The sequence below is a fragment of the Ambystoma mexicanum genome, chromosome 5q (genome assembly GCF_040938575.1).
Source record: "Ambystoma mexicanum isolate Mex_15411 chromosome 5q, UKY_AmexF1_1, whole genome shotgun sequence".
Lineage (NCBI taxonomy): Eukaryota > Metazoa > Chordata > Amphibia > Caudata > Ambystomatidae > Ambystoma > Ambystoma mexicanum.
The window spans coordinates 283983032-284009499 of record NC_090933.1 but is presented as its reverse complement, the minus strand read 5'-3'; positions in this window follow the sequence as shown (position 1 = coordinate 284009499).

Sequence of the window (26468 nt, the reverse complement as noted above, 5' to 3'; positions counted from 1 at the left end):
AGTGAATACATGTTGAGAAGTTTGAGCAGTTTCCAATAGTACACCACTCTTGCAAATACGACATGTACGTGCATGACATGGTGTGTTATACCTAGCACCAAGGGTTATCCATAGAGGCAATAGATTTGTCCTCAATCGCAATATAAAATTACTAGCCGCAAGACTAGGACAAATGATCAGATAACCTTTTGCCTTAAAATATCGATGGGGACCATTCACCACGCCTGTGTGTGAAGTTAGGATACCAAGATGTTCATACTTCCTAGTCCAATCGAATAATCATATTTTATTCTTCAACATACATTTCAAGGTCATGATGCTGGTGCCACGATTAAATTCAGGTGCCCAGGCAATAGTCTCTAACCAACTCATCATAATATTCAAACAATCCTACCCTTTTTGTTTAGTATTAACTTGACCATAGGAAGCCATCAACGCGAGAAGCTGACATCTTGAATTCATATTCATTTTCAAATAAAGTATGTCCTGACTTATCCTCACCCGGCTTTTTAATGACACCATGCCGAGCTCCAGCCTGAAATATTCGATTGGTGTAGACTGTGCTAGACCTAAGATCCTTCTCCAAAAATTACCTTCAATGATATCTAACAATCGAAGATCAACCATAGCAAGGGCATTCAAACCATATAGCACCATTGTGCATAAACACTGATTACATAATGTCAAAACTCCTTCCAAGGAGTATCCCGTAGTCTGATTTGCAAACCTAAGTATCAAAGTTGTTAATCTCTTAGCTTTAATACCCTTGTTTTCTTTTATATAACAATGTGTGTGAGAGGAACTAATCTCCAAGCCCCAATATGAATATTTGTCCATAATACCAAGACTAGTGTAGACTACGTTATGACACTAAATACGTTTGGATATACCCACCATAACTTGTTTTATCCATGTTTATCACCAGATCATTTATTTTAGCATACTCAACCAATTTTTAAAACATATCCTCAGCTCCAACAAATGTAAAATTAAATAGAGCTAGATCATCTGCATAAAGCATGCACAGTACGGTGCAATCACCTACTTTAGGACAACAACCCTTTGTCTCGCAGAAGATGCATATGAGATCTGCCGTATATAAAGTGTATAGCAAGGGTGTTAGAGTACATCCCTGCTTAACACCCACAGATCTCCAAACAGGGGCAGGCAGTCTACCACAATCATCTAATCGAATCTGCACCACGGTTCCATGATGAAGGCCTTTAAGTATACACAACAGCCATTCAGGGCAGCCCCACAGTTCCAGCTTTGCCCAAAGATTTTCATGGGAAAACCTGTCAAAGGCAGTCCTGAAATCCACAAATATGGTATACAGGGCTGCCCCTCCCTTGAGCAGTAGCATCCCTGTAGAGCCTATCCATCAGACGTATATTATGGGTGGTACCACACCCTGCTCTGAAGCCTGTCTGTGCATAACACAATATATCAGTGTCAACAACCCATTGCTGCAGAGCATCTGAAACAAAGGATGCAAATAATTTCCCGGTAGTGTCTAACATGGAGAGTAGCCTATAGTTTTTGGTGAGGGCTACGATCTCCCTTTTTATAGACTGGCACCAGCACCGCCAGTTGCCATGAGGATGGTACCTTCTAGGAAGTACACACCTTATCAAATAATTTTCAATATCCAAGCCCACCGTCCAGGATTTAATTTAAGGACAGCATTCGCAAATCCATTTGGACCGGGCGCCCTAGAGCTATTCAGTTTCATAATTTTACTTTCGATCTCAGCAGTTCCCACCTGCAACTGCCAGCCCTCCAGCAAATATCTTGAGGTACATTACATGCATACAATGGATGTCCTCCTTTAAGATGTTTGAGCCACTCAGCTTCTTTTATTGGTTTAAGGGTTCTCGCCCTATCCCCCCCCTTGACTTTATTTAAATGGGACCAGACATCTTTTGTATTTCCTTTCCTCAGGACCTGCAGCATATCCTGCCACTGTCTATTTTTCACTGAGTGTTTCCACCATTTTTGCCATCGTCTATACTAATTCTTTATATTTCTGATCTTGGTGAGTATCTTTTCCTTATGGAAGGATGACCCGATGGCAAATGAATCTCCTTTCTCATCCTATGTTTGACATCTCTAATAACCACATCGTAATTATTTTTGGTTTTGTCACTACTTATGACAAAATCATCTGGGCACTTTCCAATATTGGTAGCCAAGTCTTTTAGCAATATCTCAATTTTTCCCCATTTTAGATTTGGTGTGACTCAATCACTGGCTTCTCCATGGTATCCACCATTTTACCAATCTTACAAAGACTCCTCTTGGTCCATTTAATGATACTACCAGCCTCATTAGTCATCCATCCAGGGCAACCCTTCTGCCTACCTTCTACTTCTTTAAAGTCCTCAAGCCCAATTGTTAAGGTCACTAAATTTACAAGGCCTTACTGCGACCTCAAGTACAGATGTTAGGAGGGCCTGATTCACAAACGTATAATCCAAGGTTGCCCTGGCATTTAATGATTGATTGATTGATTGATTGTTTATTTGTATAACACCTATACAAAATGTCTTTCAAAGCGCTTCAAGGAGGGAGGGAACGTGGTAGAATATAATTACATTCTTAAAACTCCTTGAAACAGATCAGAATGTTAAAATTAACTATCAAGTTATAACAGATAGTATAATTGCATGGAACAATAATGGAGAGGTAAGGGGGACGACACAACTAGCAGTAACATTACAAGGCCTGACGACAATTGTTGCAGTGCAAGAGTGACAAGAGGGGGGGAGAAAGGGAGGTGAGGGGGAGAGGAATAGAAGGGCTAAGGAGAGGAACAAACAAGTGACTACCCATTAAAGGTCAATGACTGTTCAAGATGCAGGGGAGGTAGTGGGAGGATAAGACAAGAAGGGAAAAGGGGGGACGGACAAGCTGTTATCAGTGGTCCAGGGACCAATGATAAGAGTAAGTGCTGAGATATGGTTTAAAGTGGAGGGGGGGCAAGAAGGCTGCAAAGACAGGTGGCTACAAATTACTATGCCTAACAGCAATTGGGGTAGTGCTAGAAATTGACAGAAGAGGGAGAGAAGGGAAGGAGGGGGTGAGGGGGAGGGAGAAGAAAAAGGAGGGGACACAGAGTGTAAGGCAAGAAAGGGGAGAGAGGGGGGCAGGAGATCATGTTCGGGGGCAAGGGGACACCACAAGGGGCAGGGAATGGGGGGTGGGACTAGACATTGGCAGGGGGTATGGGGTGCATGAAGACACTGGCAGGAGGCAGGGGGGACATCAACACCCTGGCGGGGGCAGGGGGGACATGGACACACTGGTGGGGCATTGGGTCCTTCCCAAGTACATTGTCCTAGCACATCACCCACAGTTCTGTCATTTAACATTTTAAGGTCCCATTGGCAAGATAATAAACCAATCTATTCCCTCTCGTATTATCATCTTATTTATCCTGAATGACCAAGCAGGAATTTTAAACCCTCTCTCTTTCACAGTTCTTCTTGCATTGTGGGATTTAGGTTTTCCAAACCCTTTGTTTGTATGCTTACTAGATTCTAGCTTCCATGGTACTGTATCCAAATGATTACCTCTAGCCAGCATTTCTCTAACCCACAGACAATGCAATGAAATTGTTTTGTCAATATGCAGTGAGAGAGAGATATGAAGAATAGTCAATTTGTTCCCTACCTTTTCATGGAACTCTCCTGCTTTTTTACTTTCTGTCTTTAGAGTCCTAATGTATTCTCCTCATCCTACTCTCTTCTCCTTCCCATCTTTTGGGCCTGGCAGAGGTCAACCTGACCTGGGACTTTCTTGGACTGACCAACTAGATTGCAGTTCCTGAATTCCCCCCTCTGAGGCCCACTAGAATTAGCCTGTATGTCCTCCTCTTTGTTTTTTGGCATCAATCCCTCATCCATTAATCTGGGGATGACGTCCAACTTCCTCACTAACAGTGCCGTCGTCTGATGTTATTGTTGGTAGTATCACACCTTCTGACCTTCTGCCAGCATATTTTCTTCAGTTCACCACCACCTTCTGAGGCCACATACTAATGTTAACACTTCCTCCCGAGGACAATCTACATGACCTGATGCCACCCCACTCCCTCTCCAATTTTCCTTTCACTGTCAGATGTTTTTTCCCTCCTCAATTCCACCATACCTTCATGGTGCAACCACCTCCTCTTCATTACCACCTTCACCTCCTGATGATATCACACCCATGCCACTTCCTCCTAGTGGTGTTGCCACCTCGACCTCTGAGACATTTCCACATTTCGATGTTACCACCTCCTCCACTGTAAATGGTTTACATCATGATGTTTCCACCTTATTCTCTCTACTACTTCCACTTCTGGGTGTTACCCTTTCCTCCTTTACACCACTTCCACCAATGGATGTTACCACCTTGTTCTATGCACCATTCCCACCTCCTGATGTTTGCACATTCTCCAAAGTGTTTCTCACCAGATACATATCCCCCTCTTGTCCTATGTCTCTAAAACATCCTCTGTATCTCCATCCTCTGCTCTCTCCAATCTTCTCTGCTTGCTAGCTGCCTCAAACTCCAATACCTTTCTCCAACTACCCACACCGTCTGACTGAGACTCTTGGTTTACCTGAATTGAAAGGTGACTTCCTTTCCTTGGTATGCCTGTAATTACTTTGGTTCAGACCACCCACAAATCTGTCTCATTACCATCTTGGAATGAATTTCCCACTTTCTGTAACTGCTCAGTACTGGCTGGGGAAGAGACAGATCTCTGCTCATGTGAGTTTGCTTTGGATCAAGCCTTTGGCATTATCTCTGACTCTTAAAATGGTTCTCAACAAACATGTAACTCTGCATGAGCTGCAAGGAAACATTCTGCCATCAATCAAAGGTTTGGTAAGCTTGTATCAACTGTGGGCTCTGAGTCTACTGGAGCACTGCAAGCTCACAACATTGGTTCCCGTGTGGGCTTTCAGTGCTCAGGAAGCCTCTGTAAGTGACTCGGAAATTACATCATTTCTCCCTCAGGAACACATCAAACAGGTAACATTGCTTGCTTTACTGGCACTTGGGGCTTAGACAATATATTCCAATGAGTATGAAATTACTTAATTTATTCCCATGGGAACATTTGTACCAGACACACTATGAGTTTTAAAGTCATTACGAGTATATGGTTGACTGCCTATGAATCAAAATGTGTGTTTCATTTTCTGGGGAGTTTAGTTCTGGCTATAAAGGGCTTCTGGCTTCGTCATACAAGGAGAGGGCTTGGCTGTGTTGGCCCTGTGCCTTTCCCCTGACCCACGACGGAACCAAGGGAAGGTAATCAGGAGATCTTCCCCATGCTACCCCTATGACCATCATCCATTGCTCTGGGAGACAACCAACTCCCCAGACCAGACCCTAGGAATTTCCCGGATCTAGGGAGGGGTCTTTGTTACATAGGGAAGGGAGCAAACATTTTTTGCCACTATATATATTATTTGAAATTGTTAACCAAATGTACAATTAAAGCTATGTTTGCTGCAAAATATGAAAAGAAACACAGTAAACACAATTATTTTTATGTTGCACAGATAAAAGTATAACAAACACAATTCTGATACATGTTTTGCCATAGTGCAAATGTTTTTATGTAACACAGACTGTAACAAATCCTGTTACATTCTGCATTACCTTATTGCAATTTTCCTTCTCTCAATGTATAGCACCAATGCAAATGTTAGATAATGTTGCTCCAGTAGTGTTCCATCATGTAGATAATGCACTGAAAAGTTGCAATTAATAATTTAATTTCATAAGAAACTGTCATATTATATAGAGTCCAAGAAGTAGTCGGAGCAAAAAGGTTCAAACCATTTGAAGAAGATTATATGGTCAGTCAGCGGAGCCTTCTAACAATGTACTTTTCATGGAAATATGCTCACATCTATGGAAGGGTAAAACATTTAAGAAAATATGTCAAAATGCCAAATGAATCAAGCAGTGTCCCGGTGCCTAAGAATCCCTTCAAATATGTTTAAAATATTTAAATATACCCTAATGCATTGTCCACTTGTCAGAGATCAGTTAATTCAAGCCAATGCTGCTCACTTGTTATGTCCAAATAGGGTTCGACATCCTTGGATTTGCTTCATATGAACCCCTGGTGAAAAAGAGTTAACCTGAGAAGATGGAGAAATTAGAGATTGATTAGGTGCTACATCAGGGCAAAGCTAGATACAACATCACCAGTCCAATTGTGAGAACAGAATCAAAATATCGAGGCTGAGTACCCCAAAAGGAAATACACCGAACAAGGGTTACAAAGGAACATACAAAGTACTTTATTTCATACTGAATCCAGTTACAAAAACAGAGCAAAATCAGATACCTATCGGCCCTCAGTACAACACAACGAACTCCAGCTTGGTTCAGTGTGTTCAGTGAGCGACGTCGTACATTAGAATGCATTCACTTTTTATACACTTGGTGGCGATGTCCAGCCCCACTTCGGGTTAATATTCCTTTTAATACATCACCGATCTAGGGTTCGTGCCAAGTCTCAAACAACCGCATATAACTGGTTTGCCTTTAATACATGTATCAACAAGCCTATGCAATAACTGTGTATTCTAAGATTTTCCATGCAGGCCTTCTTAAACATTAATACAATGTAGTTAAACAGATGTTCTTCGTTCAGTATTTGAATACATTGTCTCAACATATGCTCGTGGATTAGTTTAATTGCACGAGTAATCCTTCTACACATAGGTCAACAAAGGACAAGGTCTCAGTTCACAACCTCAACAAGTGGCCGGCAGGTTAGTTACACATTAGTTATGTACAGAGGTCAAGACGGCCATGTTGTATTCTGGAATGACATCGTCCACCATTTTAACTCACAGGGTGACTTTTAGACAACGATAAGGTCAGGACCTCGCAACACGGATTTCTTTCACAAGCGACTTTCGAGCAGTTTGGCGTAGGCCAATATAAATATATTTATTACAATAGGAGGCACAATATACTTTCTCTTTCGACACAATGATACAGGTTCATGTGTCTGGTCGTCTTACATAATGCTGTCTGAGCACAGCAGGATGCAGATTATGCCCAAAGAAAATTCCATGACCTTGAATCAGCTCAGTGTTTCTTACCAGTGAAGAACTTGAAAGATGAGAATATAGTCCAGAAGAAGAGTCTATCTGCAGCCAGGGCAGGGTATGCTTCTGCATGAGTCAGTGAATCACATGGCTGGCTCATTGCAGATGCTGAGATCGGCAGTCAAGTAGCAATGAAGGTGGCAGGTCCTTAGTACAGACTAAACATGCCTAATCAAAACAAATCCAGGCTTTAACATTCAATAATACAAATTAGGCCACAGATCAAGACAACAAGAACAAACACTTATATTCTGGAGCAGTATTGTCCCGAGCTGGTGAAGAGGGCAATGCAGGGTAGTAATGGTGGCAGGAGTTTTCCCCTCTTTTGAAAGTATGGCTTGAGTGAGGAAAACAGTTAAGTGTGGGGGAAAATTTGGGTTGGGGGATACAAGTTTATAACCATAATACTAAATCAATAAGAAACCACAACCACATTCCAGAAACAAATTCTGTGCTCAGGCCTTTAACTCAGTCTTCAGGGCCCATATCTCTTCTCGTGGTATGGCCTTTGGCAGGGAGTATTCAGCTTAATTATATCCCTTGGAATCTTTGTACAGGCCTGTGATAATACAATATGTGGGCTATATGAGCTGATATAGCCCTCAGATTCAAATAGCCAGCAGATCATCCAGCATACAAAGGTACAAGTCTAACAGTGACAATGAAGAGCATTTCCTAAGCCAAATCTCTGCTACCATGTCCCACAACCCTTACCCCAGTGCACTGTCCCCCCAGCTCCATTCTCACACCTTGCTCCAAGTGTACTCTGACAAACTGTTCAGCACTGTACCAGATTTCAATGAACTACATTTAATTTCTATTTCTCTGCCAATTCTTCTCGAACACCCAGGTGCCTAGCTCGGTGGCCTCAAAAGTATCCAATAGAGTGACTTTGATGGGACTGCGTTCTCCTTGGGAACTTCAGTCTTGCTACATTTCTACTGAATATTCAAGAAATGACCATTGCTCTCACAAAATCATACATCCCTTTATGAACTGTCTATGAAAGAGCTTTCCTTTCTTGGGGTTACACAAAGATGGCTTCTCTTCTGTTCACATACTGCTCAAAAGCACCATTTTACCCCCAAGGCACTGTGCACCCTCACCATCCCTGTGCTGTGCCAGCTACCCCATCACTAAACAAATTACTCACCCTACATTTCAATGCCCTGTGGGACTCCTTATGCTGCAACAGCTCCTGTGTCCTAACAAACTCTATCTATACTGTTTACACAATGCTCAATGACATCACCACTACTGATATCAGCCACCACGTGACTTTTATGCCACCACGTTCCTTGAACAACTCGTACGTGTGCCCCTTGGCAGCATTGAACTTGGACCCTTCTAGCAGTATACAATGGCTACAATGGCTACTTTAAACTCAAACAATTGGTGAATGACCGAATTAGAGTGAAACGTATCACACAGGCTGCTAAACTCAAGTCAATGCTTGTGGTTACATTGCAAATATGTTTTATCAACTCCTTGATCTTGGTTGGCTGAGGTTTGCTGATGAAACTCAGTAAGCTCCTAAAAGCTTTTAGTTTTCCCAGTTCAAAGGGCTTCTTTCCAGATCTTTCCAACACAGCAGCTAATCAAAACCATGTAGGCCCAATCCCAACTCCCGAAGAATATGGCATTCAGTACATGATGCCTAGTGAAAAAGATCAGTTCATGCCATGGTATAAGACAAATGAACAGAGCGTATTTGACTTTCGCCAGAAGTTCAGGGCTTACTGTAAAGAAGATGTCAACATTTTTAGATTGGCTTGTAATTTGTTCAGGGACGGGATCATTCAAATGACCAGTCGGTAAACACCTATACAGGGTGTCTTACATGTGTTATATGCTGATCCTTTTAAAAGTTTCACGCTACTAGTTGATGTATGCAGATATACAGACAATTTTACTTAAAGCCTGAAACAATCACACTGCTGCCCTAGGATTCATACCACGTGTGTCAAAAAAGTTATTCCGCAGTGACTACTCAATGGTTTTTATGCCTAGCAGAGACAGACAACATCACAAAACAACACGTCATAACAGGTAGCAGTGAGAAATGCTACGGTAAATACTGCCTGGATGGATATGCTTTGATTCAGGATGTGGAAGCAGCCTACAAATACAACAGTTGTTTTTATCACGGGTCTCCTGAATGTTATCCAGCCGGCAGTTTCAATAAACAGACATTCCTATCCAGTCAGGGAGTTGTTTGTATTGTCAGTATCTGGGAACATGAGTGGTGTTCAATTTTAGAAAACAACACAAATGTGGGTTGTTTTCTTAAAGAGAAGAAACTGTCTGACCCCATACAACCCCGAGATGCACTGTAGGAAGATGTACGGATGCTTTAAAATTACACCATTGCATCTCAGAGGGTGAATAAATACCCTATGTAGATTCCACCAGTCTATACCCGGCCCTGAACAATGGAAAACCACATCCTCTAGGACACCCAAAGGTCATCTGTGATAATTTTGGAGATATAGAACCAGTGTTTTGTTTTGATCAGGTGTAAGGTCTATCCACACCAAGGCCTTTACTTACCTGTGTTGCCTTATATATGTGGTGACAAGTGAATGTTCCCACTTTGTCATAAATGCGTCGAGACAAAGCAGGCAGGGTGTAAACACATGGATGATGAGCTGATGAGCGGGTGTTTATTTATTTATTTTAAAAACGTATAAAGCGCAAACTAAGGCCCAAAGGCATCTGGGGGCTGGCATTGACAGTTGAGAGATAGAAAAAACAGGCACTTGGTCAACGATCAAGTTACAGGCCACTTTAAAACGTGGCTAAGGACTGTATGCGCATACTCAGAATATGGCAGTTTAAAACTATCAGCCTATTGCTCTTCTGTGAATACATTCACATTTTCCTCCAATAGAAAAAGAGGTGTTTGGCTTTCTGTCATGATGTGTGGACAATGCCACTAAACAGGTTTGCGTGGATGATTATTGTAAACATCAGGGCATACATTTGCGTATGGAACACATCGAAGACAACCTCATTTGGCTGCTGTTAGCGAAACTATGTCTAAATACATTGTGGGGTAAGTTTGCACAAAGAGTTAATTTGTCAAACACAATCATCATCACATATCCCATATGAACGTCATGCTTATTTAATTGATAATTCTTACGATCTTAGCAGCTTCATGTACATAGATGATAAAACAGCTTGTTTGTGCTGGTATTACTCAGAGGAATACTCATCAACTTCTGACCATATCAATATAGTCACAGCCTCATTCACAGCAGCTCACACATGCTTGAAGCTGTATGGTGTGATGGAGCAATTGCAAGAGAGGGCTCTGTATCATGATACCGAAAGTGTTATCTTTGTCAGTGCTCCTGGGTATGTCAATCCAGCCACCAGTGATTACCTAGCGGATTTAACTTCAGAGCTACCCCATAACGAGTACATTGTGGAGTTTGTATCTGCAGGACCTAAAACATACGCCTATCGCACATCTCTATGGACTGTCAGTATGAATGTGAAATGCATAACGCTGAAAGTTGACAATACAGCACGGATACATTTTGACAGTTTGAAAAATCATACACAGTGAGATATATCTAACAACCCTAGGGCTATTACCAATGCACAGCTATGTATTGCGTGCGACAAAAGCAATTGAAAATTAGGATGAGTACTCTAGAGAAGACTCTCAGTGTCATGTTGAATAAAAGGTTGTTACCACCAGGAGGTGTGACACATCCCTATGGCTATTGATTACCAGTTGTTATGGATACCAGACTACAACATCTGTTTGCGCATGTGCTGGTTGAATCTTACAGCTGTGGCATGAGTTACTTTGTCACAAAACCTCTAGAAAATGCACACATAATGATGTCCCTATCCCAAAAAACACTTATGGCTTTATAGCTGTTGGCAGCATCTCTAATCCAACTTTACAACACCAGTTTATACACCTGTGATTTGTATAAGGTATGCCAGTCTCAATGATGATCACCTACAACTGCCGAGCATGGTGAATATGGTCATCGTCAATGATTTGATCAGAGAGGGTGGTAAGAGTGCTGAACTAGAAAAAACCTTACTCAGTATTCACATCAAAGCAATCTAAGCATTTGCTATATCTTGCAAAACTTGTTAAAGAAGGGTAGGAGCAACACATCTGTTACATTAAATGCTAGCTATACAGTGTTCTTTAAAAACCATGAAATAAACAACAATTAGCCGTGATAGGTCGATAGATGAATCCATCCAAAACACATTTTTTTCATAGAGGCTTTAGAAGACTCTACCAGTAAACCCTACGGATATATGTTGGTTGATTTAAAAATAACCACTAAAGAGGATTATAGATTGTGCACCACTATATTCCCACCTTGTCTACCCACTGTCTACACCCCTAAAAAGGCATCTAAAACATCTAGAAAACAACCCTTAGATACAGTTTTGCATTGGTAGCTGTTACTTTACAGCTTTCTTCTTGTCAGCACGCAAACAGAGAAACATTGTGATGCTCAAAATGGTTGTATAGGCGACCAGCCAGCAATGCACGGCCATTCTAGCTACAGCCCCTGACGATCTGGTAGACACTATTCTCGGATTTCCCAGAACACTTTAAAGGGACATGTCCCATTAACACACTGCCAAGTAAGTGGGTTAAAAAAGAAGAAGGGCATCATGAAGAAACTGGTTAATAAGTGAGTATCCATACAGGCTAAAATAAAAGTGGTCTCTCAGGCTGGTGGATTCATAGGATCACCAGATTGCTCCGGGGTCAGTGATGGAGCCCACTAACAAAATGTATTTAGTGGACAAACTCCAGTTAGAAAGCCTGCCAACATACCCACAGAGGATTGCCATATATGGAAGGTTGCAACCATATGGCTAGTAGAATGTTTTAAGCTGGCCTGATTTATTGTCTCATGATAAAGCAGGATTATACGCAATGATTCTACAGAAATACTTGAATCGTGCCAGGCACAGCGATGCAGAAAAGTACACATTCATATTATACATGCCACTTGGTTAATCTAACAGTGTGAAGGTTCCAGAAGCAGTAGACCTGATTGCCGCAGACATGGTGAATATACTGAAGCCGGTGCTATTGACCTAATGCAGAACTACTGCTATATAAAATGAAGTGGAAAAGGATATGATGGTGTTGACTGATATGGGACAATGTATCTACATAGGTAGGCTTGTAGGGGGCTTGATGCTGCACAATCTAGTATGGGCCAAATTCTTTACAAAATGCCCCCTGCAGCTGGAGCGAGTTTATGCAGGCAGTTGCTGATTTAAATATCCCAAAATGTTGGAGCAAATGTTACCCAACAACACCTTCTGGAGAGGTTAAAAGCTGTTGAATCCCTACGCCGCACCAACAAAGTCCTGCAAATACATCTAGACAAGCCTGCCCTGTAAACAGACCCCAATTGCCCAGTCCTGAAATGAGGTGGCATGCCTCTGAATTTAAAGACTCTTGACCTACCACCTAACGATAATCTGGTCACCCTGCCAGCTATACCTCTGAAGCGCCTAGGCCTCGCAGAAGACAAATACACCCGAATTGGTTGTCTGATTAATGTGAACAACATATTGTTTGGATGTATTAAAAATAAAATGACTGTTTGAAGTATAACTGATGCCTTTCATCCCCTATGTATTAAAAAGACAGTTTTAGGTATTAACTGCTACCTTTTATCCTGTATGTATTAATATGATTGTTTTAAGTAGAACTGATTTATTTTCACCTTTCTGTATTATATACATCATTCATAAATACATATTTTTATGAGTAATAGAACGGACTGGCTGTTTATTACATTGCCACATCTATGTAGAAGAACACACATGTGATGTTTTAAAAAAAAAGTTATTTTATTCATACAAGATAACACTTACTAGAACACCAACATTTTAATTTCTGACACAGGGTTAAAGGTCAGCGAGATCTTTACACACTGTGTAATGTCTTACCATTATTAACGAATTATCATCATTTGAACCTTTTGCTTCCGATTGCTCAAGTACATTTTCACAACAGTCGACAGTGATTGCCATTCTGAAATTTGACTGATAAAGAATATACAGTGTTGTCCGCATGCAATAGCTTAGTGGTTTATTTAGAAAGTCCTTACCGGCGTCTATCTGTAGTTTAGCAGACCACTGTTAAATATGTGTTTCATTTAAAAGCTGTCGCTACACTGGGCACCGCCTTCTCTTTTAAGACCTCAACATAGGCATTTTTTGATATAACATTGATGACAGCTAGAATATATATTGGGAGCCATTATTATTATTTTTTTATTTATTTATTGTACATGTTTATGGCACCTATACAGCCAAGGTGTATCCAGGTGCCACAAGGCAAGGTGGGGGGACAGGAGAAAAAAACAATAACGGTCCTACTATGCAACGTGGTATTTGGAACGTTCAAGTGCAGAATAGGTAGTGCTAAGGGGGGGTCAGGGAGGAAGGGTGGATGAGGGAGAGGGAAAGGGGGAAATGGAGGGGGCTGCAGGGGCTAGGCAGGTGCTAAGGGAGCCTGGAGGGCAAGTGTTAGGGCAACAGGGGCATGGGTAGACTAGTGCAAAAAGGGTGGACCAAAATCAGTGGGCTAGTCGGGGAAGGGTACCCGAGGCAAATGCTGGTTGTGGGAGGTTGGGTGGGGACTGGTTGAGGAGTGCCTGGCCTGACTCACGAGGGCCAGAAACCAGTGATAAGGCAATGGTCATTAGCAAGGGAGGGAGAGTGGGAAGAAGGAGGAGAAAATGAAGTTCTTGAGGAGCGTCCGGAACTTAAGGATATCTGGCTCACATCTGAGAGTGGTTGGGAGGCCATTTCAGAGCGAGGCCCCTGCGGAATAAAGAGATCTACCCTGCACTCTCTGCTTGGTGAAACATCTGACCTGAAGAGACTTGGAACTAGAGGAACGAAGGGCTCTAGCAGGGAGGTATTTGGGTAGGAAAAGTTCGATGTAGCAGGGTCCCAGGCCCCAGAAAGCCTTGTGGATGATTTAGAGGCTCTTGAATTGGATCCTTGCAGTCAGCGGGAGCCAGTGGAGAGACTTGAGGGCTGGTGAGATGTGGTCCCTGGGCTTCAGGCTTGAGGCAAAGGATAAGTCTTACAGTCCTATCCTGGATTAGTTGAAGAGGGCAAGGGAGGAAAGAGGCAGGTTGAGGAAGATGCTGTTGCAAAAGTCCAACCTGGAGAGAACCAGAGCTCTAGAGACCTTGAGTTTCTGGGGGACTGTGAGGGAAGGGAGAATGCCTCTGAGAAGGTGAAATTGATAGTGCGTCTTCTTGGCAAGGTCACAATATAGGGAGCGAAGGAGAGATAGGAGTCGAAGATGACACCCATGTTTTTTCCTCATACAAGGGTGCGAGAGCGGGCCCAATGAGGGCTCCCAGAAAGGAGGGGTTGGGGGTCCCAATCAGAAGGATCTCAATCTTACTGGCATTAGGGCAGAGATTGTTAGCAGCACACCATGCCTGAATAGCTTTCGATATAACTCATCGTCCGAGCTCCGCATCAGCCTCCATCTTGATACTCGCTTGGAAGCATTGCTGATCGAGGTCTGCAGCAATCACAGCTCCTGAAACAGAGAAAAGTACAGTAAGAGTCTGAAGTTTACTGACCATTCCCACCTGAGTTTCCCATTTAGAACAAACTTACTTGAACAAGCGATCAGCTGCTTCACTCATTCTTCGCACTGCAGCTAATCTGTAACATCATTTTGCGAGACCCGCACCTGTGGAAAGGAAGAGAGAAAGAGACTTGTTAAAGCACACCGAACCACCAGACAAGAACGAACAATATGAAACACATCACGCTCCGAGCCGCAAGCTGCTAAAAACTCCAGGAAGACCAAGAAGCGCTGTACAAAGACATACCTCCACACCTTCAGCATCCAGTGCATCGCAGCTGGCCTGGACCACTACTCGCAGTGAAGCAACTGGAGCCCTCATCTTCATCTAAACATGGTGAGCACAACCTCATGCGCGCCAGCCAGCATACCTAAGGGAGACATCAGGGGGATTGTGGGGGGAAAGCTGGGAAACACATATTGAATACGTGCACTTACTTAACCCTAGGTCTTCTTCCAAACCCCCTCGCACATCTTACCAGAGACTCCAAGTTCTCCCGGGTCACTCCCAACATCACTATTCACTGGGGCTTTAGTTCACCAGCAGACCAGTGGGGAAAGGAGCGACTTGGGTATCCTCCATAGCAAGATTATCCAGTGGGGGCACCGCTTCGGAACAGTCTGGACCATGCACTCCTGCAGGGCACCAGATGTATGTATTACATCTGGCTGCTCTAAAGCAAGACTGATGGTCGTAGAGCCAACCAACAGATTCTTTGTGATGGATTAGTGGGGAGATGGCCAATTTTTTCCAGTTTTCCCAGGAAAGGGCTAATGGAAATAGGGCAGTAGTTAGCTAGCAGGAAGGGTCCACAGATGTTTTTTTAGGAGAGGGTACACAAGGGAGTGCTTGAGGCGTGGAGGGAAGGAGCCAGTGGCAAAGGAGTGATTACAGAACTCAACCAAGCACAGAGTGAGGGAGGCAATGTTGTCCCTGATAGTTCTGTAGGAGCACGGGAGCACCTGTTTGGAGGAGATTTTCATAGAGCATACTGTCTTGGTGACCTCCTCAGGTGCTGTGGGTGAGAAGGCAGAGAGTAGGGGAAAGGAAGGATGGGGCCAAGGGAGGCCTCATAGTAGGAGGGGGAGGAGGGAGAGGGGTGGAGAAGAGTGTCATGAATCCATGGGTTTTGGATATGCAAATGGAGGACAAGGCTGTGCATACATCCTGGGAAAGAAGAGGAGCGGTTGAGACTGCAGAAGGACTAGAAGGTTCCTTACAGATTTTAAAGAGTTGGTTGCCCCAGAGATGTGGGTTTTAATATGGGCCCGGATGGATCATCTGTATCATCTTCAGAGTAGGTGACAGGCCAGTTTGTCAGAGGATGTGCTAAAAGCCAATCACTTCGATTCAGTGACTTTCTTGCTTTTCAGCGAGGCAAGGACAGAATCATACCTGCTGTTGCACTTGGAAGAAGGCTTCACACGGATCCTCATGGCAGGGGCAAGGGTGTCAAGGGTGTTGCAGATGGATTAGTGAAAGTTAGCACGGACTGTCAGTAGCAGGGGTAAGAGGGGGAATGAAAGAGATGGCAAAGGCAGCAGCTGACACTCGCTTCATCGGTCGAATGACAGAGAAGGAGACTGGTAGTGCGGGAGGACGCTTATACGGAGAGCCCAATAGCTCTAGGTGGGAGGAGAGGACAGCATGATCCGAACAGGAGAGAGGTGTAGTGAGAGGGTTAGAGAAAGGAATGTCCACTGAGATAAGCGCATCCAGAGTGTGCCCGGCTGAGTGGGTCAGACTGGAGGGAAGAATGTTGAGGGAAAGCGAGTCATAGAGGTTGCAAAAGAGTAAGGTGGCTGTGTCAGCAGAGTCAAGATTAATATTTAAGTCCCCAAGGAGGAGAAGCTTAGAAGAAACAATCAGGAGTTGGACTTAAGGTTGGCCCCCTCTGCAATAGAAGAGGGAGGTCGGCTTAGGGGACCTGTAAATAGTGGTGAGAGTGAGTGAGAGGGTAGGAGAGACACAAAGCTGCAGACAACACATTCAAAGAAGGAATAGGATTCAGTGTGTATGAAAGAAGCATGGACCTATTCAGGGAAGATAAGGGCCACTTCCCGCCAGACCATTTAGACATGGGCATGGAGAGGATCTTGTAGCCCTTGGGTAGGAAATTGTCAAAAAGTAGTGACAGAGCTATCATGAACCACATCTCTGTGAGGGCGAGGGTGTCAAAGTCAAAGTCTTTCACAGCAGAGCAATAATTGAGAATAGCTTCCTGTCAGGAAGGAGGAGATTGGCCTGAGAGCCCTGGGCCATGATAGTGTTATTCTGATAGACCTTAATGATGCACCTAGAGGATGAGTCATGAGCCAAGAGCGCTTCCCACCTGGTTTCACAATTAATGGGTGAAGAGGAGAATGGGGAGAGGACTGAGACCATATGGGGAATCCATAGGTCTGGAGAGGGAACGACAAAGAGGATGTCAGTGTTAGTCTTCATAGAGGAAGCGTTAACATGAGTATCTGCAATGGGCACACCTGGGTTAGAGGTCAGGAGATATGTATTAAACATGTTCCTTCCAGGCTTCGAAAGAGAGAGAGGAAAGGTAATAAAGTAGTAATTAGAGTAGATAGGGGAGATGGAGAGCAAAATGGGGGCGGGGGACAGGTGGATGCCCATGGGAGGGAGAGGGACAGAACGCTGAACAGTACATGAAATAACTCACCAGGTGACCTAGCACCCAAGTAGGCACAGATGAGGCATGCATTTGAACAAAATGCAACATGGGCAGTAGATTTTAAAGCCCCCAGATTTGTAGTTCTAAAAAGCAGGAAAATGCAGCAAATTCAAAAAGGGCCACAACATATACAAATGCCTAGATTTGAAGTTCAAACAACATGAGGAATAGCAGCAATTAAACAAGGGCAACAGAATTAAAAACTGCCTAGATTTAAAGTTCAAACAAAGATAGTTGCACTCCTATGTAAGGATATTCAATAGATGAATTGTATGTAGTAAGTTGTATGATTAAACTTAATTAGAAATGAAACTTTAAGGTGCAGGGGAGAAACCTGGTCCTGGCACATCGACCGTTCATATATACAATACCAAATAGTAAGGTCCCAGAGATTTGGGAACTTCCCTGCACACTATCAAAGACTGATTAACAGCCACAAAATTACTATATGAATTTCAGACTTATAATGTAAAGAAATGTTAAATAAGTTGTCTGAATAAGATATCATTCTGTACAACAACTACTTCAGTTATAAAGCCAAATATTTCTTACAAATCTCAGGTATCTCCATGGGGTCATCAGTGGCTCCCACTTATACCAATAATGTTATGTTTTGTTTTGAGACTAAACACATTCTTAACAAAGAACCCTGGTCATCTAAGATCATTTTTTGGAAACAATATATTGATGAAATATTTGCCATTCAGAAAGGTAGCAGTGCTAAACTGTTGTTATTTTTTGAATACCTAAACCATTGCCACACTCATATCAAATTCAAGAAGAACTGAAACTTTATCAGACTAGACCCATTTCTTAATAGACTATTCCTGAGCCACCTATGATGGCATATAAGAGCGGCAAACATTTCAGGGACACATTGATTAAGGCAGAACCAGACCAAAAAAAACATCACAGAGGGTGTTACAAACATCCAAGTTGAGGACATTCCCTTGCCTCAACTGTCAACATTCTTGGAACATAATTAAAGGAAACCATGTTCGGCACCCCAATACTGGTAGAAAGATCTCATTACGTAATTTTTGCGACATGCGACAGATGACATGTCATATATGCACTCAGATGTCCATGTGGTAAATATTACGTAGGGCAGACTAGAATGAGCAAAAGATTGTTGGAGTGAGCATAAGTCCAACATAAGAACAGCTAATGTTAAATCACCAGTATTTAGGCATTTTATAGAAGCAAGGCACTTGGTGGCCCAAATAAGAGGCGTGATTTTGGAAGGATCCCACCACTTACCGAGGGGAGGTAATCTACAGAAAAGAATTTAGCACAAAGCAAACAATACTGGATTTATCAGTTGGATGCAATTTGTCTCTTTGGGTTGAACGAGGAATTCTACCTAGGATTTTACCTCTAGACCCACCATAACTTAGAGATATACTATGAATACATCTGCTAACTATCCATTTGAGATACAAGTTATTCCATTGTAGTGAAACATATGAGAAATTGTCAATTGTATGAAATACTGGTGGTGAATGTATCAATATATACAGAGCAACTATACACAAGCGTTACTGAAATAGTTTTGATGCAAGTAAATAGATGGCAAATGCATTACAGTATGAATTGTATTCCATGCAATGTGTAACATTCTAAGCCTGCTCATTTACCTTATGTTTTTGCAGTTATTACCCAGAAGATTACCACATACTTAGAGGTACATTATGAATACACCTGTCAACTATATACGTGAGATAGAAGTTATGTCCCATATTGCCATTGTAGTTGAATATAGAAGACATTGAACATTGTATGAATATTGTCTGTGAATTTACCATTGAATATGGAGCAACTGCACACAAAAGGGATTTAAATTGTCTGGATGCAAGTAAACGGACGGAAAATATGTTCTAGTAGGAATTGTGTTCCATATACTGTGTAACATTCAAAGCTCATTTACCTTTTGGTTTTATAGTTATTACCCACAGGATTATGAGACATAGACCTCCTGAGTAATATCAGGTATTTAGCTTAGATGTACATTGATTTTTTTTTTTACATGCCTCATAGAATCTGTTCTTTTCAAAATTAGCTCAGAGGAAGAGCTGGAGGATGTGTGCATACAGCAGGTGGGAAAGCCGTGCAAGGACTCATAAGGAATGAGATTGCTGAGCCAAAGGCACAGGATCCAAAAAGGGTAGCAGGAACTTACCAATTGAATCACTGCAGGAGCTGGTGGCAGGAACCTAAGGGGTTTAAGAGGTGCAGGCAGGGCAAACAATGCAGATGGGAGCAAGTTTTCCTGGTGGCACTGCAGCCATGGGCGGACAAGCCAGACAGGGGCCTTGGTGATGGGGGCCAGCTACGGCGGGGGAAAACATCCCTCGTTGTATGTCATCGGCAGTCAAATGCTGGTGGATGCAGGGTGAATTATGCATCTGTTCGGCTCAGCTTGTAGGAATGGAATGTGTGCAGCAGAAGCCGGACATGGGCCTTAGTGTGGGCCACAGTGCTGGGGGCCGGCTACCCTGGAGTTGGCTCATATCCATAAAATCAGACTGCCATTGTTGATCAATATCAGATACCATGCTCATTTGTCGATATAAATGTTTCAGACTGGCTTTTGTAGTGCATAGGACTCCTGCCCAGAAGGCCACTTTTTGACAGAGCTCCTTGACACATGGTCACCATCAGTACTCAGTTTATAATACAATCCCTCAACACCTCCGTAATTACCAACATCCCCTTCATCGTAATATATTTTGGACAGCTTTACGTGGGACATGTTCACCCCATAGCTGTTGGACATAAAGACACAACTACATATTACAAACAACAAAGTTTTACTGAAATTTACAACATCAGACTTTTATTCAGATTTACACCATCAGACTGTTCTTCACATTGAATATCAGGGGTTGTCTGCTGCTGTACAGTTATCAATCTGGCTACAAATTCTGCAGTATGCTCCATTACTTCAAGCATACCTGCAGTACACTGAGTCGATAAGCAAATATACACAGTCTATCAGTGACTGATTCAAATTCATGAAGCTCCCTATTAAACAGCCAATATCATTTAACGGCTAGGAAATTATGTTGTGTGTGGTACACTGCCAGCTTCAATGAAAGGTCCACAGGTAGCCAGGATATGTCCATTGTAGGGTGGCATCTGTTGCAACATATGTTTCAGAAACATAGAACAGTGTTACATTTATGTTTGTAATGAACGTATTGAACTTCTGTGAGCGCCACAGTCCACTGTCCTTCCAAATTCACAGGTTTGGCCAACTTCACAGTGAAGTTGGATATTTTGTTCTCTGTGAATGCATCCGCGGAGAAGTTGCTGAGGAGCATAATGTAAAATGGCTTAGACTCCATGACGTTCCCACTATGCACCTGTGGCCTCTAGAGAGAGCTGTTGAATTAAAGCTGTTGACTTTCACAGTCCACCCCAGAAATGTCAGTAGATATTGCTTCCTAGCGCCTCGTCCTTTACTAGTTATGGCTTTTTCTATTCAATATACTCTGTGTTGGTCTTTGCTGGCTTTCTGTATCTCCTCCCTATAGAAAACACTTTGAACAGCTTCCCCTAAGTAATAGATTGGTCTGCATATATAAAGGCCTTCTTGGTGAGCCATTCTATCTATGATAAAGGTCTCATCGCTCTAGTTCTGCTTATACCTCTTTGTAAAGATGGCCTTGAATTTTAGGATCTGCACATGATCACCCTTTTTAAGGGGTGCTTGTGTCTCCTTTTCAAAAAGTATTTTGGCATACAGGTTTTTCCAGACATGCAAAGGATCTTGGGTGGTACAGCTACATGGGTAGCTTTAAAAGATCTATGATGTGTGTTGTTATACACATTTAGAAATGTGGGTAGTACATCCTCATATCTACGTGTGTTTTGAGCTGTGAAGAAATGTCAGATCAATAGTTTAAAAGTTTGTATAAAACATTCTACGAAAGAGACTTTAACTTCGGAGTGTGTTATGAAATGGTGCACCCTTTGTTGTTTTAGTAGGATCTGTAGCAGTTTATTTAGAAACTCCTTAACAGAGTCTGTCGGTAGTTTAACAGGTACTAGCCAGCTATTAAATATATGTTTAAAAGCGATCTCTACACTGGGCCCCATCTTGTTTTTAAAGCCTCAACATAGGCATATCTTGATAGAACATCGATGACAGCTAAAATATATCGGAAGCCATCATTGTGTCCCTGAAACTGGCTCATATCCATAAGATCTGATTGCCATTGTTGAACGATATCAGATACCACAGTTGTTCGCCGATTCAAATGTTTTCAGACCAGCTTGTGTAGTGCGTAGGACTCCTGCTCCAAAGGCCACTTCTTGACAGTGTTCCTTGACATATTCTCACCAACGGTTCTTAGTTTACGATACCATCCCTCAACACCTCCATAACTACCAACACCCCTTTCATCGTAATATATTTTGGACAACTTTACATGGAACATGTTCACCACATAGGCGTTGGCCATAAAGACACAACTGCATTTTACAAACAACACATTTTGATTGACATTTACAACATCAGATTTTTATTCAGATTTAAGCCAACAGATTGTTATCCACATTGAGTATCTGTGGTTGTCTGCTGCTGTGCAGTTATCAATCGGGCTACAAATTCTGCAGTATAGTACATTACTTCATACACACTCTGCCGTTTACCGGGTTAATAATCAAATATACGCAGTATAGCAGTGGCTGCTATAAATTCATAAAGCTCCCTATCAAACAGCCAATATCCTTTAATGGCTAGGAAAGTATGTTGTGTGTAGTACACTGCCAGCTTCAATGAAAGTTCCACAGGTGGCCGTAAATAGTCAAAACCCACTTTATAGTGATTTCCCCAGTAAATGTTCATTGTAGGGTAGCATATGTTGAACACATATTTGCAATACATAGAACAGTGTTACATTTACATTTGCATACCCGCAGTGCTGTTTGTAGAGTTTACAATATCCTTGTGGATATACTGCCTAGATGCTCTTTTAGGAAAGCCAACATTATTTGCTGTACACATCCTATGGCGGGTTACACATAAAACTGGCAGCTTCCCAAAAGGTGTTAATTTTTTATTTCCTGCAAATGAGCATAAATACATGTACATTATTTACATTCTCAATCTGCATGGGTCAGTTCATGGGGCACCAGGCATATTTCTTTGTTGTTATGGCTAAAATAGAGTTTATCCGCCTACTTGTGAATGGTTTTCTCAATTATGCTTCAAAACACAACACAAACATCCCTATTTAAACTGCTTCATTTGAAGCAGGGTTTATAAGCCCCTTGTATAGCCCACAGTGTTTTAGACATGCACTGTTCCTCCCCTTCCCCAACCCTTAGCTGGGCAGACGGCTGTATTAGATGCATCATTTTTATAAGACGTTTAAGGCTCAACATGTAGAATATTTTACCTAACGATTTATTTGTATAGGAGATTTCCAAACATTCCTGAGACTCCTACTGTGGATCATCAATTTTATGCCAGGTGCACCATTTGTGAAAGTGTTGTTTTAAACACTATGGCTGTGAAAGGTCAAAACTGTAGTGACCGCATAGTCTTTAACACTAACATCCACCATCATCAAGATACATTGCTTACACTGTCTATTATTGAGATTCCCTGGGTTTTTAATTTGATTTAAGCGGCAAACACAGTAAATATTGGCAGTGCATGCTACAGATTGGCTCTCCTCATTGTCGTCCTTTTTATCAGCTTGAGGCTGTAGACAAAAAAAAGAAATTCATGGGTTTAACTCCAGGTTAGGTGTCACATCATTAAACAATCATTTACAAACTGGCTTGCACAATGTTCGAGATCGATGCATTGCGGTCACTCTCCCCCACCTGAACTCCATTATTCTGCATGATCACATACTCGCATCTATTGTCTTCAGACTCCATTTCATCATGTGGCATATCTAATCATGATAGAACAGGGTCTACACACATGGGCTTCTCTAGAACCATGGCATCAGCATGGTTGCCATTTGCAAATTAGCCAATCCTCAGTTGCACTCGCCTGAATGTTTTGAATGACATCACCAACAGACCGCCCTATGACAATGGTGATGAGAGCTGGCTGACTGCTCACAGAAGAGGTAGACATGTTCTCATTGGTCACCCGATCTTCACAGAGTGGCATCAAAGCCTGTGAGTCATTCATTGCATCAAGATTGTTATATCTTCGCCTAACTCAATAAGGTAAATAACTGTCATTGGGATCACTGGGGCTGCCGAAGGCTTTCTCCACATCGTAAATGTAGCAGTTCATAGTTACAGTTTACTTGACACCACGCTGGCTAGCCCTGAGAAGACTGAAGAGCAGATCTGTTCTCATGGCCTACAGTAACAGCTATGTATCGAAATTGTGAGAACCCACCCCTAATAGCGTCAAAGCTTTTAATCTGCCTATAGACATATTAATACGTATCTCAAATCCATTGTGGTTCTTATCAAATTCATATAAAATTCATGTCAAATGTATATAAACATTTTTAGGGGGTCATCACATTTATTGGGGTTCAATTAAATGCATAGGGGTTCAGTAAATCTATATCCAGGTTTGATATCAAATTCATTGGAACTCATCAAATGCATATACAAATCATCTAAAATTCATATAACATTGTTAGGCAGAATTATATGCAGTACCCTTTGGGAACACCACACATAATTAAGACTACAAGTGACAGTACAAATTCACCTTTGGGACAAGCCTATACTACACAGTAAAGTGGTAGCGATGGCTGAGCAGCCAGACGTATCTCAAGAGTAAGTGAGCAGTATCAATAGTTACACAAAGGACAGCAATTACTATGATTCAAACAAACACTGACTCAAGGTTTCTGAGTAAAAGAATATACATTTATTTACACATCAGTTATAAAACATGTCACTATTATCAAGCAGTTGAACAATCACGATCTTAATACACTACAGCACACCCAATAGATTCTGGACAAGTTAGGTTCAAAATGAAGTGTGAACAAAATGTCACTGCAGTAATTTAAAATGGAGGGAACGACAACGTTAGACAAGAATTGAGCAGCACCAACAAGTAGGTAAGCAGGGCAATCTAGAAAAAGGAACTACAGTGAGGAAATCAAATCAAGAGGCCTAGGCCAACGTCAATGGACCAAAGATTTTGCAGAGGATCACACAGTTCAGGGTAATTTGCGGTTAAGTCTTTACCAAGAGTTGAGAATAAAGTTGGTTGGATGAAAAGTTACTTTAAAGAATAAAGAAGGACAAGCCCTTTGATTGGCGAAAGATTTCACACACTTTCACTACGGCTGGATGAAACAAACAACCAGGTTACCACAGTACCTTTAGAGCAGAAGAATGCTATAGCTGCAGCAGACGTTCCTGGCAGGACCTGCAGGCTCACGGTTCCTGAAGCGACTGTCGGACTGACAAGAAGGAGGAAGACTGGAGGGTCCTGCACTGCCCAGGGAAGAAACCAGCAGGGGAGCAAAGCAAGGATTAAAAGGTGTGCTCCTTAAAACCCAAGCAGTGTCCGTTCCTCCGGTTCACTGTAGCTGTGCTGGGCTTGCAGTTTGATGAACGGGTTGTTCCCACCAGCTCAAGGGGAGAAGAATCCTTGCAGATCTTCCCTGTCATCGAAGTTTGGAGATCCAGACCTGCAGCAGGGCTTCACCGGGAGGTTCAGTCGTGGTAGATGTCCTCTTCTGTCAGCTTCTCTTCGGTTCTCTCGATCCAGCGGTCACTCTGCCTTCTTTGTCCCAGAGACCTGCTTTTTATGCAGTTTTCCCTCATTCACACAGCCTGGCTGTCAATCACACAGCAGGGTGGCTGTCCTGGTGGGACAGTCACCTAGCCAATCAAACAGGAGTGCGACTTGGTTTACCAAGGGAACCCATGGCAGGGGTCCTAAAACCCCTCCTTCACATCCTGCCTACCCACACTTTCAAGCACCTAAGGAGGGCTTCTGTGCAGAAGCCCGCCAAAGGTTGGCGAACAAAGGGACCAAACCTGGTTTGGTGCGCAGAGTAAAACACGAGAAAGACCTTTACAAAAACAAATGGCGAATAAACCCAGCCAGAATCAAATAAGAACATATATGGTCCATCGGGTTTAAGTTTGAGGCTGTTAAGATAGTCTAAAACAATACCAAGGCTATTTAGAATAACCGCGGTAGGAAAAATAGGGTAGATACCACTGACACCAGCCAAATCTTAATGAAAAGGGAATGAAACAATGTTCCATGAGAGACAGACAAAAAGTGACAACTATAAACCCTTTCCAGTATTCTATGTAAGATATTTTGTACTGGGTCTGGGGTTTTAAAAAGACTAATAAAGTCAATGTCATGCTTACATGTTCTGGGAGACAGTAGTAAGTCCCAGAAAATGGAGCCTAAGTTGGGACGTCTAAAAAGACAACCCTGTGTCACTGCACGGAAGGTGCTGTGTAACACACAGTAAAAAGATGATGTCTATGGAGTAGGTGAGGTCCACAGTCTATGAACACAAAAATGTTAAAAACACACACAGCAAAACACATGTAAGAGTGGGAAAAAAGGCTCACACTCTTACCAGGTGAAAAAGAAAATCTCAGAAATCCAGCAAAGCTGCTGAGGGACACAGTAGGTAAGGGAAATTAGCCATTTTGGAGAATTCTCCCTAACAAACATTGTTAGGGGAGTTTTCTAAAAGTCCTCTTGAAGTAAGACTTTATAAAACTATCCCACTGGTATATAGGTACCCAAGTCTTAGTGTCAGTCTGTACTACTCATGGAACCTTGTTAGAGAGGCAGAGCAGTCATGATTATCTAAAGAGGAAGATGTGAGCTGTAGGTAAGTACACTGAACCCAGTTAGTAAAGCAGAGCAAAGAAACACACCAATGCATTTATTTCAAATACATATTTATTATATTTACACAAGAATTGTCTTAAAATACTTAGATCATTAAATCAATACACATAGGATTACTCATAGATACTTTTCAAAGGCCACTGTTTATTTTGTAGTTGCTCGTGGTTACAATTGTTACAGAATGTGTCACTAATGACAGT